Source organism: Arachis stenosperma, chromosome 5, assembly GCF_014773155.1.
Source record: "Arachis stenosperma cultivar V10309 chromosome 5, arast.V10309.gnm1.PFL2, whole genome shotgun sequence".
In the NCBI taxonomy this organism is placed as follows: Eukaryota; Viridiplantae; Streptophyta; class Magnoliopsida; order Fabales; family Fabaceae; genus Arachis; species Arachis stenosperma.
Window position 1 is genome coordinate 107,588,912 of NC_080381.1, and position 10,811 is coordinate 107,599,722.

General features: G+C 34.6%; 1 non-coding gene across 1 annotated transcript; it reads left to right on the forward strand.

Annotated features, from left to right (window-relative positions):
• Window positions 1-9,049: 9,049 nt before the first annotated feature.
• On the forward strand, window positions 9,050-9,157 carry LOC130984680 (small nucleolar RNA R71). The gene has a single exon (XR_009088597.1). It is a non-coding gene; the product is annotated as a small nucleolar RNA R71 (small nucleolar RNA).
• Window positions 9,158-10,811: the final 1,654 nt, after the last annotated feature.

The following is a 10,811-nucleotide window of genomic DNA, read 5'->3' on the forward strand; positions in this document are numbered from 1 at the left end:
AAGAGTCACAGAATTTGTTTCCAAGTCTGCTGCCACCGAGAATGTCCTCAGCCAAGTCATCAAACAAATTTTGTCCCTAAATATTTACCATGATTTAAATACTCATTTTGTGAAACACTAAGACATCCATTGAGATAATCAACCAACTAGAAATTAAACCAACTAGCAATTAAGAAACAAAATAAACCAACTAGCAATTAAGAAACAACCATTAACATTAACATTATGCTCAATAAAACAACTTAGCTTAATTTCAAACTAAATTGAATTAAAACAAAACTTCTAGCTTAACTTTTTACACTGAGAGAACTTGTTCAACTAAATGACTCTTTTAATTTCAAACTAAATTGAATTAAAACAAATGTTCTATGCTTAACTTTTTACACAAAGAGAACATATTCAGCTAATGACTCTTTGAGTTATAATAGAAAATAAGCTTAATCCAAACACATACCGTAACCGAACCTCAGCAGACCAAGTGGGGGACATCGTAGTGGATGCAAGCGGAGAGGAGAGCACGGAACAGCAATGGATTACAGAGCAGTAACCGATGACGACACAGAACTATTTTCTCCTAACATTGCTTAGAACAAAATCTCATTAAAGAGAAAAAAATCAATCAACAAAGTAACTAATGACAAAACAAGGTCTACCTGTTTTGTTCTCAATTGCAAATGACAGGATTTAACATACCTAACCTAACCCAACCCTGTTTTCATGAATTGAAAGCGATGTTGGAGACTTAGGAGTACATAATGGTTTTAATATCACATCAAGATGATTAGGTAGGAATTCTACAGCCACCGTAGTTCATACCAAAGACATAGGCAAACTAAAGCGAACCATCGCACAGACCAAGTTGCAAATCACAAAAAATATAACGTAGCCCATAATTCTTTAAGTTAAGTCTGATACCTTACATCAAATAAAGAAAAGTTTAATCCATGAACTATCTTCAAAGAAATAAAAAATAAAAAAGGCATGGTAAATTTGGCAAAGATGTCATCAATATAGAAGTCATAGTATTATACATAACCAAGCCTTAAAATTACCATACTTCACATCGGAAGAACAAAGTAAGAAGTCTAGTTTCTTTGGATTACCTTCAGCTCCTTCTCAGAAGCAATGTCATGAACCAATAATAGCTTCCTTACTCTCTCAATTGGATCATGCTCCTATAATCATATTAACCAAGAGAAAAATTTGAGAAAGAACTCCATGATATTAAAATAACAGCACATTATATGCTTTGCTCAGTAGTGTGACAAACTTGTCTCTCATTGGAAATCTCGTCACATGTACGGTATGTGCTGCCAGGATCAGACATAGAGTGCTCGTGGTATCTATAAGTGTCCATTTCAAGAATCTTTACAAAATAATCAAGAATACAAGAAAGCAATCAGAGTAAAGCAAATACCAAACTTTGATAATTTACTCAAAACTACACAAATGCTAGAAAGTATTAAAGTTAATGCAATCCTATATGCAGCACTTGGGTTGAGAAAGCCCAATCTTACCTTATATACACAAGTAAGCTTTAATTCAGAGATCTATACGTACATCCATGTCTGATGGCTACAAAATTTTCATGGTTAATTGATTAATTCGATACCACTTATAAGTTCTTTCAGAGATCTAGTTAGCAAATCAAAATCACAATAGTATTATAAAAAATTAATATTAAAATCAAAACAAAATCAAAGCAGCATTGCCAGAGAACCAGTTACATACTAAATCAATATTAAAATCAAAATAAAATCACAACAGCATTTCCAAATTACCAGTTACCAAATCAACATCAGAACAACATTATACCAAATCAACATTAAAATCAATATTAGGCGACAGCAAAGTAACTCGCAGCAACAACTTTAGTTAACATAAACACTTTAACAATAACCCTCACAGCAACAACGGGATAACTTAGGCGAGCAAAGAGAAATCAGAAACAGGGTAAAGCTCACCAATACAATGGCGAGTTGCAGCTGAAACAGAGTGGCGATCCAAATACCAACGGCGGTGCACAGCTCAACAGCGACGGCGAACCCAACCCCGCCAGCGACGGCTTGGCAGCAACAGAGGCAACCTCCTCCTCCCTCATCGTGTTTCTCTCTCCGCGCGAACCCTTTCTTTCTCTTCGAGCTCTTTAGTGGCAGCAGTGATGGGAGGTGCGACGGCGATGACGAGCTCGACGGTCAGGACCTTCAGCGGCGGTGATGGAGTCCTCAACGATGGTGGCTACTCCTCTCTCGCACACACTCTTCTCCGTCTCCACACCCTCCGGTTCACGCGACAATGGCGGCGGCTCCATGGAACGGCGGCGGCAAGCGGGCAGGGTGCAGTGACGGCGCGCTCTTCTCCCTTTCCTTCCCTTCTTCTTCCCTGATTCCCCTTCTTCTCTCTTTTCCCTTTCTTTCTTTTCCCCTTTTCCTTCTGTTTCCTTTTCTGTCTGCGTGTCTAGAGATTTAAGGTAACAAAGTTAGGAATTTTGTGAAATTGGGGCTTTATTTGATAATTTTAGAATTGGGGTAAAATATATACTAGTAATATAAGAATTTTAGAAAATATTTGAAATAAAATAATAATATAGAATTAAATTTAATACTGTAAAGATTAATTTAAAATGCATAAAATTTTATTCATTAATTTATCAATGAGCTAAAATAATTATTTATAATTTAAATTATAAATAAATATATTAATCACATTTTATAAAATACAATTTTAAATTCAAAAATATTAATTATTTAAATTAAATGATATAACTTTTTATCATTTTCTCTTATCAGAACTTTAATTTCAAATTATATGAAATAACCAATTATAAAAATTACACAAGAATATTAATTAAATAAATTCTAAATATTAATAAAACTAATTTAATTACTCTTAATAGATGAGTTTATAAAATAATGAATACAAATTAATAATAAGTCATCACTTTTTCAAAATAAAAGTTACTTAAATTAAATTGTACAATTCTTTCTTATTTTTCAATTACTAAAATTATACAAAATATTCCATTATAATAAAATTACTTAAGAATATTAATTTATTCAAAATAAATTTATTTCCGAATCTCTTTAATTATTTTCTAATAGAATAATTTTTTAAATTATAAAATTTAAACTTAATAAGATAAAATCATAATTTATTCATATTTTAGATTTTCAAAAATATATAATATTTATTATAAATTTATTTTAATTTTATTTTTTCTAAAAATAATATTTGTTATATATTTATAACAATAGTTTTTGAGTATTTTATAAATTTAGTATTTATAGAAAAAATTATTTGAATTTGTATGATTATTTATAATTATTTTTATATGTATCTTTTAATTTGTATAATTATTTAAATAATATTAAAAAATTATTGTTTGATAAATAATTGTTGTAATGGTTATAAAACTGTTTTTTAAAATAGTCAAAGAGAACGGTTTTATTTTGTTGTTATAACGTAATGAAAAATTGAACTTCAACAGCAACATTGTAAAAACTGTTGTCTAAGATCATCTAATAGAACGGTTTTAAAGTGTAGCATTTTAGCAACGGTTTTTATGTGTTCTTTTTGTACAATTATTTAAACAACAATAAAAAACCGTTGCTTAAAAACAAATCATGGTAACGGTTATAAAACCGTTCTTTAAAATAGCCAAAGAGAACGGTTTTAATTTGTTGCTATAAAATAATGAAAAATTAAATTTAATAGTAACACTACAAAAAACCGTTGTCTAAAACTATCTAAGAGAACGGTTTTAAGGCGTTGCAAAATTTGGCGTTGCTAAAGGCCATATTTGTTGTAGTGCTTGATGCCAAGTTAGCTGGAGAAAAACGATTGCTCCAGTTAAATGAGCTAGAGGAATTTAGACTCAATGCTTTCGAGAATGCAAAGATTTACAAAGAGAAAGCGAAAAGATGGCATGATAAGAAATTGTCATCCAGAGTCTTCGAGGCAGGGCAGAAAGTTCTACTATTTAATTCTAGGCTCAAATTATTCCCCGGGAAATTAAAATCCCGGTGGAGAGGTCCATATGTAATTACAAACGTATCACCATATGGATACATAGAGCTTCAGGATAATGACTCTAACAAAAAGTTCATTGTTAATGGACAAAGAGTTAAACATTATCTTGAAGGCAATTTTGAGCAAAAATGCTCAAAACTGAGACTTAATTAAAGCTCAGTAATAGTCCAGCTAATGACATTAAAGAAGCGCTTGCTGAGAGGCAACCCAGCCAATCACAAAATTTAATTTTATTTGTTTCTGTTGATTTTTACAGGTATAGATCAAAGTATCTTCAAGGTAAAAAAAGCAATTGATTGAATTCACAGAGTTACAGGGGAATTTGGAAGTTCACTGGCGAAAAAAAGCCAGTAAGAAACATTTTGGGTGTTAAACGCCCAAAAGAAGCACCCACTGGGCGTTCAACGCCAGTAAGGGTAGCCATCTGGGCGTTAAATGCCAGAAAGGAGCATCTTCTGGGCGTTAAACGCCAGAAAGAAGCACCTTCTGGGCGTTTAACCCCAGATTGACAGCATCCTGGGCGTTCAGAAAAACGCCCAGTGACAAAGGACTTCCTGGCGTTCAACGCCAGAAAGATGCATCAACTGGGCGTTGAACGCCCAGGAGAAGCAACATTTGGGCGTTAAACGCCCAAAACATGCATCGTTTGGGCGTTTAACGCCAGGATGGTGGGGAGGAGGTAAAATTCGTTTTTCTTCACAAATTTTCTAATTTTTATGTTTCAATTCATGATTTCTTGCATAAACATGTTTTCAAATATCATCCTTAAATTTCAAAAATTTTAACTCTAATTTCTAAGAACACGAATTTCTAAAACCCCTTTTTCAAAGATGTCAAATGTATCTTAATTCATAAACACAAATCTTTTTCCAATCCAAATCTTTTTCAAATCTTTTTCAACTCATCTTATCTTTTTTTTGAAACTGCCTCTCCTTCTATTCCTCTCCTTTCCTTTCTTTTGCTTGAGGACAAGCAAACCTTTAAGTTTGGTGTGATTTGCCATGATCACTGAGCTAAAACTCATTAAGATCATGGAACCTAAGGGAACAGGAAGAGCAAGAATGTGAACTTAAGGGAGCTAAAGCGTCAGAAATTAATTCTTGAAGGCACCCCCACAGACTTGAGGAACATCCACTTCCCAGAATACAGGTTATTAAGTTCTAATTCTAGCTTTAACTCTGTGATAGTATTATTATAGGATTTTACCTTAGAAGTTATATAGGAGTAGTAGTAATTAGCATATCTATTTTGATTTTATTTTCAATTAAGTTATAATTTATTTTTCTCATCATCATCAAACATGAATAAAATAGTAGATTTTTTAGAATAAAGAGGCAATTTAATTTTTTTGAGTTCTTAATAAGGAAAATTCTAATTAATTACATGTGGTGGCAATACTTTTTGTCTTCTGAATGAATGCTTGAACAGTGCATATTTTTGATATTGAATTTTATGAATGTTAAAATTGTTGGCTCCTAAAAGAATGATGAACAAGAGAAATGTTATTGATGATCTGAAAAATCATGAAATTGATTCTTGAAGCAAGAAAAAGCAGTGAAAAAAAAATTTGCGAAAAAAAAAAGAGAGAAAGAAAAAGCCAATAGCCCTTAAAACCAAAAGGAAAGGGTAAAAAGGATCCAAGGCTTTGAGCATCAATGGATAGGAGGGCCCAAGGAAATAAATCCAGGCATAAGCGGCTAAATCAAACTGTCCCTAACCATGTGCCTGTGGCATGCAGGTCCAAGTGAAAAGCTTGAGACTGAGTGGTTAAAGTCGTGATCTAAAGCAAAAGAGTGTGCTTAAGAACTCTGGACACCTCTAACTGGGGACTCTAGCAAAGCTGAGTCACAATCTGAAAAGGTCCACCCAATTATGTGTCTGTGGCATTTATGTATCCGGTGGTAATACTGGAAAACAAAGTGCTTAGGGCCACGGCCAAGACTCATAAAGAAGCTGTGTTCAAGAATCAACATACTAAACTAGGAGAATCAATAATACTATCTGAATTCTGAGTTCCTATGGATGCCAACCATTCTGAATTTCAAAGGATAAAGTGAGATGCCAAAACTGTTCAGAAGCAAAAAGCTACTAGTTCCGCTCATCTAATTAGAATCTGAGCTTCACTTGAAACTCTGAGATATTATTGTTTCTTAATTTCTTTTCATCCTATTTTATTTATCTAGTTGCTTGAGGACAAGCAACAGTTTAAGTTTGGTGTTGTGATGAGCGGATATTTTATACGCTTTTTGGGGGTAATTTCATGTAGATTTTAGTATGTTTTAATTAGTTTTTAATAGAATTTTATTAGTTTTTAAGCAAAAATCATATTTCTAGACTTTACTATGAGTTGTGTGATTTTTCTGTGATTTCAGGTAATTTCTGGCCGAAATTGAGGGAGCTGAGCAAAAATCTGAGTTAGGCTGAAAAAGGACTGCTGATGCTGTTGGATCCTGACCTCCTTGCACTCGGAATGGATTTTTTGGAGCTACAGGAGTCCAATTGGCGCACTCTCAACGGCGTTGGAAAGTAGACATCCAGGGCTTTCCAGCAATATATAATAGTTTATACTTTGCGCGAAGATAGATGACGTAACTTGGCGTTGAACGCCAAGTACATGCTGCTGTCTGGAGTTAAACGCCAGAAACACGTCATGATCCGGAGTTGAACGCCCAAAACACGTTATAACTTGGAGTTCAACTCCAAGAAAGGCCTTAATTCGTGGATAGCTCTAGTCCCAGCCTCAGCACACACCAAGTGGGCCCCAGAAGTGGATTTCTGCACCAATTATCTTAGTTTACTCATATTTTGCAAACCTAGGTTACTAGTTTACTATTTAAACAACTTTTAGAGAATTATTTTGTACCTCATGACATTTTCAGATCTGAATTACATACTTTTTGACAGCATGAGTCTCTAAACTCCATTGTTGGGGGTGAGGAGCTCTGCAGCGTCTCGATGAATTAATACAATTCCTTTGTTTTCCATTCAAACACGCTTGTTCTTATCTAAGATGTTCATTCGCGCTTAATTATGGAGAAGGTGATGATCCGTGACACTCATCACCTTCCTCAATCCATGAACGTGTGCCTGACAACCACCTCCGTTCTACATCAGATTGAATGAGTATCTCTTAGATTCCTTAATCAGAATCTTCGTGGTATAAGCCGGATTGATGGCGGCATTCATGAGAATCCGGAAAGTCTAAACCTTGTCTGTGGTATTTCGAGTAGGATTCTGGGATTGAATGACCGTGACGAGCTTCAAACTCCTGAAGGCTGGGCGTTAGTGACAGACGCAAAAGAATTAATGGATTCTATTCCAACCTGATTGAGAACCGACAGATGATTAGCCGTGCTGTGACAGAGCATTTGGACCATTTTCACTGAGAGGATGGGAAGTAGCCATTGACAACGGTGACACCCTACATAGAGCTTGCCATGGAAGGAACCTTGCGTGTGTTGAAGGATTTCAAGGAAGAGTTGAAGTTCAAAGGACAAAGCATCTCCAAAACCCCAACATATTCTTCATTACTGCATAACAAGTATTTATTTTATGCCCTTTTCCCTTTCTTCACTAAACTTGAAAAACACTGTTGTTGGCATCCTGACTAAGATTAATAAAATAAATATAGCTTGCTTCAAACCAATAATCTCCGTGGGATCGACCCTTACTCACGTAAGGTATTACTTGGACGACCCAGTGCACTTGCTGGTTAGTGGTACGAGATCATAAGAAATTTTGATGTTGATATTGAGATTAAGATTTCGTGCACCAGCCTGTACCTCAAAGATTCCCAGATTCTCCATTACAGAGAGTGGCAATAAGTTTATGCCTGACCCCAGGTCACACAGAGCCTTCTCAAAGGCTATGGTGCCTATGGTACAAGGAATTAGGAATTTACCAGGATCCTGTTTCTTTTGAGGTAAAGTGTGCTAAACTCAGGTATTCAGTTCATTAATGAGCAATGGAGGCTCATCCTCCCAAGTCTCATTACCAAAGAGCTTGGCATTCAGCTTCATGATTGCTCCTAAATACTGGGCAACTTGCCCTTCAACAATGTCTTCATCTTCTTCAGAAGATGAATAGTTATCAGAGCTCATGAATGGTAAAAGAAGGTTCAATGGAATCTCTATGGTCTCTAGATGAGCCTCAGATTCCTTGGGTTCCTCAATTGAGAACTCCTTTTTGTCCAGAGGACGTCCCATAAAGTCTTCCTCACTGGGATTCACGTCCTCCTCCTCCTCTGTGCATTTGGCCACACCAAGTAAGGTTATGGCCTTGCACTCTCTTTTTGGGTTCTCTTCTGTATTGCTTGGGAGAGTACTAGGAGGAGTTTTCGTGACTCTTTTACTCAACTGGCCCACTTGCACCTCCAGATTTCTAATGGAGGACCTTGTTTCATTCATGAAGCTTAGAGTGGCCTTAGATAGATCTGAGACTATATTTGCTAAGCTAGAGGGGCTCTGCTCAGAATTCTCTGTCTATTGCTGAGAGGATGATGGAAAAGGCTTGCTGTTGCTAAACCTGTTTCTTCCACCATTATTAAAGCCTTGTTGAGCTTTTGTTGACCCTTCCATGAGAAATTTGGATGATTTCTCCATGAGGGATTATAGGTGTTTCCATAGGCTTCACCCATGTAATTCACCTCTGCTATTGCAGGGTTCTCAGGATCATAGGCTTTTTCTTCAGAAGATGCCTCTTTAGTACTGTTGGATGCATTTTGCAATCCATTCAGACTCTGAGAAATCATGTTGACTTGCTGAGTCAACATTTTGTTCTAAGCCAATATGGCATTCAGAGCATCAACTTCAAGAACACCCTTCCTCTGAGGCATTCCATTATTCACAGGATTCCTTTCAGAAGTGTACATGAACTGGTTATTTGCAACCATGTCAATGAGTTCCTGAGCTTCTACAGGCATTTCCTTTAGGTGAATAGATCCATCTGCAGAATGGTCCAATAACATCTTAGACAATTCAGACAGACCATCATAGAATATATCCAGGATGGTCCATTATGAAAGCGTATCAAAAGGACACTTTTTGGTTAGTTGCTTATATCTCTCCCAAGCTTTATAGAGGGATTCACCTTCTTTCTGTCTAAAGGTTTGAACATCCACTCTAAGCTTACTCAGCTTTTGAGGAGGAAAGAACTTGGCTAAGAAAGTCGTGACCAGCTTATCCCAGGAATTCAGGCTATCTTTAGGTTGAGAGTTCAACCATACTCTAGCTCTGTCTCTTACAGCAAAAGGGAAAAGCATAAGCCTGTAGACCTCGGGATCAACCCCATTGGTCTTAACAGTATCACAGATTTGCATGAATTCAGTTAAGAACTGAAAAGGATCTTCTAATGGAAGTCCATGAAACCTGCAATTTTGTTGCATCAGAGAAACTAATTGAGGCTTTAGCTCAAAATTGTTTGCTCCAATGGTAGGGATTGAGATGCTTCTTCCATGGAAGTTGGAATTTGGTGCAGTAAAGTCACCAAGCATCTTCCTTGCACCTCCACCATTGTTATTGGGTTCGGCCATCTCTACTTCTTTTTCAAAAATCTCAGTAAAGTCTTCTTTAGAGTGTTGTGTTTTAGCTTCTCTTAGCTTCTTCTTCAGAGTCCTTTCAGGTTCAGGATCTACTTCAACAAGAATGTCCTTGTCCTTGCTCCTGCTCATATGAAAAAGAAGAGAACAGAAAAGAAGAAGAATCCTCTATGTCATAGTATAGAGATTCCTTTATATGAGTAGAAGAAGAAAAGAATAGAAGAAGAAAAATTCGAACACAGAGAGAGAAGAGAAGAGGGTTTGAATTATGAATAGAAGAGAAGTGTTAGTAGATAAATAAATAAATAAAAGGAGATGAGAGAGAGAGAGTTTTCGAAAATTGTTTTTGAAAAATGGTTAGTGATTTTCAAAAATTAAGAGAAGAAATAAAATTAAAATTAAAATTTGAAACAATTAGTTAATTAAAAGAATTTTGAAAAAGAGGAAGGTGATTTTTGAAAATTAGAGAGAGAAAAGTAGTTAGGTAGTTTTGAAAAAGATAAGAAACAAACAAAAAGTCAATTAGTTAGTTGAAAAAGATTTGAAAATCAATTTTGAAAAGATAGGAAGTTAGAAAAGATTTTGAAATTGATTTTGAAAAAGATATGAAAAAAAAAGATATGATTGGAAAAGATTTGATTGAAAATTTATTTTGAAAAATATTTGAAAAGGAAATTAAAAAGATTTGATTTTTAAAGTTAAAATTGATTACTTGACTAACAAGAAACTAAAAGATATGATTCTAAAATTTAAAGATTGAACCTTTCTTAACAAGAAAGTAACAAACTTCAAATTTTTGAATCAATCACCTTAATTGTTAGTAAAGTTTTCGAAAATTATGAAGTAAAGACAAGAAAAAGATTTTGAAAAGATAAGATTTTTAAAATTGAAATCTTGACATGACTAACAAGAAACAACTTATTTTAAAATTTTTGACTAAGTCAACTCAAAGATTTTGAAATTTATGAGTAAAATAAGGAAAAGATATTTTTTTATTTTTTTGAATTTAATGAGGAGAGAGAAAAACAACTAAACGACTCAAAACAAAAATTATGAATCAAAACACATGATGCATGCAAGAACACTATGAATGTCAAGATGAACACCAAGAACACTTTGAAGATCATGATGAACATCAAGAACTTATTTTTGAAAAAATTTCAAGAAAAGAAAAACATGCAAGACACCAAACTTAGAGACATTTCATGTTTAGACACTATGAATTCAAAAATGCATATGAAAAACA